A 3,950-nucleotide genomic window follows, 5' to 3' on the forward strand; every position below is an offset into this window, starting at 1 on the left:
GGCGGCGGCGGCTTGGGTCCAAAGGGGTGGCGGCGGCGCTTTATATAGGGGGTTGGCTGGCGGCTGGCTTGGGCGAGGGGGCGCCCGGGGAGGAGTCCGGCTTGGACTCTCCTCGGTGTCCGTGCCGCGCACGGCGGGGGGCGCGAGGGGAGGCGGCGGCGCTGGGTTGGTCGGGCCTGGCTCGGCTGGGCTTCGGCCTAGTCGGGTGCGGGCGCGTTTTTATAAAACTAATTTTTGCCGAACTAAAAAAAATCTAGAAAATAAAAAAAATTCTAAAAATACCAAAATAAATTTTCATCATCCAAATAAAATATTTAGAAGAAGATGAAATTTTTTTGGGTCCTAAAATGCATTTTTGAAAATCGTGCAATTTTTCCTAAATTCAAATTAAATAGCAAAAACACCAAAATAAACTTATGTGATTTTTTTATTAAATCCTCATTATTTCTTTATTTTGGGAAAGTCATTTTATTCCCTCTCTCATATTTTTATGATCGAAATAATTGAAGAAAAAATAAATAAAATCAAATGATCCTATTTTCAAGATTTGAGAAAAACTCAAATATGAAAATAACGAAATCCCCAACTCTCTCCATGGGTCCTTGAGTTGCGTAGAATTTCTAGGATCGAGGCAAAATGCAAATAAAATATGATATGCAAGGATGTTCTATGTATAACATTCCAAATTGAAAATTTGGGATGTTACAAGGGCGCACCCCCCTACTGGGCGCGCCCCCTATCTCGTGGGCCCCTCGAGCAGCCACCGACGTACTTCTTCCTCCTATATATACCCACGTACCCCGAGAACATTAGAAGCGACCATGAAAACCTAGTTCCACCGTCGTAACCTTCTGTATCCGCGAGATCCCATCTTGGAGCCTTCGCCGGCGCTCCGCTGGAGGGGGAATCGATCACGGAGGGCTTCTACATCAACACCATAGCCTCTTCGATGAGTTGTGAGTAGTTTACCACAGACCTTTGGGTCCATAGTTATTAGCTAGATGGCTTCTTCTCTCTCTTTGGATCTCAATACCATGTTCTCCTTGATCTTCTTGGAGATCTATTCGATGTAACTCTTTTTACGGTGTGTTTGTCGAGATCTGATGAATTGTGGGTTTATGATCAAGTTTATCTATGAGAAGTATTTGAATCTCCTCTGAATTCTTTTATGTTGATTAAATTATCTTTGCAAGTCTCTTCGAATTATCAGTTTGGTTTGGCCTACTAGATTGATCTTTCTTGCAATGGGATAAGTGCCTAGCTTTGGGTTCAATCTTGCGGTGTCCTTTCCGAGTGACAGCAGGGGCAGCAAGGCACGTATTGTATTGTTGCCATCGAGGATAAAAAGATGGGGTTTATATCATATTGCATGAGTTTATCCCTCTACATCATGTCATCTTTCTTAATGCGTTACTCTATTCTTTATGAACTTAATACTCTAGATGCATGCTGGATAGCGGTCGATGTGTGGAGTAATAGTAGTAGATGCAGGCAGGAGTCGGTCTACTTGTCACGGACATGATGCCTATATACATGATCATGCCTAGATAATCTCATAATTATTCGCTTTTCTATCAATTGCTCGATAGTAATTTGTTCACCCACCGTAATACTTATGCTATCTTGAGAGAAGCCACTAGTGAAACCTATGGCCCCCGGGTCTATCTTTTATCATATAAGCTTTCAATCTACTTTTTTGCATCTTTACTTTTCCAATCTATATTATAAAATACCAAAAATATATTTATCTTATCTTATTATCTCTATTAGATCTGACCTTCGCAAGTGGCCGTGAAGGGATTGACAACCCCTTTATTGCGTTGGTTGCGAGTTCTTTGTTTGTTTGTGTACGTGCGTGGGACTTTTGAGGAGGCTCCTACTGGATTGATAGCTTGGTTCTCAAAAACTGAGGGAAATACTTATGCTACTATTGCTGCATCACCCTTTCCTCTTCAAGGAAAACCAACACAAACTCAAGACGTAGCAAGAAGGATTTCTGGCGCCGTTGCCGGGGAGGTCTTCGCTCAAGTCAAGACATACCAAGTACCCATCACAAGCTCATCTCCCTTGCATTTACATTATTTTCCATTTGCCTCTCATTTTCCTCTCCCCCACTTCACCCTTGCCGTTTTATTCGCCCCACTTCCGTTCGATCTTGTGTCTCCATGTGCCTTCCTTTTGCTTGCATCTTTGCTTGCTAGAAGTTTATGGATCCTCATCCACTTGCTAATATTTTTAAGAGATCCAATTATGTTGAACCAATTGCTAGTGAGTTGTGTGCACTAGATTATCTTTATGAGGTTTTGCTTGAAATTCGTGAATCTGAAAATTGTAATGAAGAAATTTATGAAGTGATTCACGATAGATCTTTGAATAAAAAGCATGCTTGCAATTATTTTACTATTGATGTCAATTGTGCTAATAATATGGAAAACCCTAAGCTTGGGGATGCTATTTTTGCTATGACTACTACTTGTTGCAATGATCATGATTGGGGCGATTCTTCTTTTGATCTTGAAAATTTATTTAACCCCCATGATGAATATGAGATTGACAATAGTGTTTGCAATATTATTGAAAGTGGGTTTGGAAGAGTGTCAACTTTAGATCCCACATATTTGGAGAATGTTCAATCTTATGGTATTTTTGATAAAAGTGGGTTTCGAGAGGTCATGACTTTAGTTAATGTTAATCCCACTATTTTGGAAGAGTGTCAACTATTCATGCATGTGGATCATGTTGAAAATACTTTATGTGATAGCTATTTTGTTGAATTTGCTTATGATCCCACATGTACTTATTATGAGAGAGGAAAATATGGTTGTAGAATTTTTCATGTTACAAAATTACCTCTCGTCACGTTGAGATTGCTATCGTCTCTTTCTTCTTCCTTGCATATGCTAATTTTTGCTTGCCTTGCAAATTTGTTTGTTTATAATATGCCTATGCATAGGAAGTATGTTAGACTTATATGTGTTTGTCACGTGTTTCATGATGCTCTCCTTGTGCTTCAATTCTTGTCTTTCATGTGAGCATCATTAAAATTATCAATGCCTAGCTAGGGGCGTTAAACGATAGCGCTAGTTGGGAGGCAACCCAATTTTATTTGTGTTTTTTGTTTTTGTTTCTGTTTAGGAATAAATATTGCATCTAACTTCTGTTTAGATGTGTTTTTATGTTTTAATTAGTGTTTGTGCCAAGTAGAACCTATAGTATAACCTATGGTGATAGTTAATTTGATTCTGCTGAAAAACAGAAACTTTGCGCGCACGAAAATAATATTAGTAATTCACAGAAACGTGATTTTGCGTTGATTCTTTTTGATGTAGATCAATAGAGAAATTGCCCAGGACTTCCTATTTTGGTAGGATTTTTAAAGTTCCAGAAGTATTCGAGAGTTACATATTGCTACAGACTGTTCTGTTTTTGACAGATTCTGTTTTTCGTGTGTTGTTTGCTTATTTTGATGCATCTATGGCTAGTATTAAGTGGTATGAACCATAGAGAACTTGGAATACAGTATGTTTAACACCAATATAAATAAATAATGAGTTCATTACATTACCTTATGTGGTGGGTTTTCTTTCTTTCACTAACGGAGCTTATGAGATTTCCTGTTGAGTTTTGTGTTGTGAAGTTTTCAAGTTTTGTGTAAAGATTTGATGGATTATGGAATAAGGAGTGGCAAGAGCCTAAGCTTGGGGATGCCCAAGGCACACCAAGATATTCAAGAATAGCCAAAAGCCTAAGCTTGGGGATGCCCCCGGAAGGCATCCCCTCTTTCGTCTTTGTTTATCGGTAACTTTACTTGGAGCTATATTTTTATTCGCCACATGATATGTGTTTTTCTTGGAGCGTTGTGTATGATATTAGTCTTTGCTTTTTAGTTTACCACAATCATCCTTGCTGTACACACCTTTTGGGAGAATCCCACTTGATTAGAATTTATT

Source organism: Triticum dicoccoides, chromosome 1B (assembly GCF_002162155.2).
Source record: "Triticum dicoccoides isolate Atlit2015 ecotype Zavitan chromosome 1B, WEW_v2.0, whole genome shotgun sequence".
NCBI lineage: Eukaryota > Viridiplantae > Streptophyta > Magnoliopsida > Poales > Poaceae > Triticum > Triticum dicoccoides.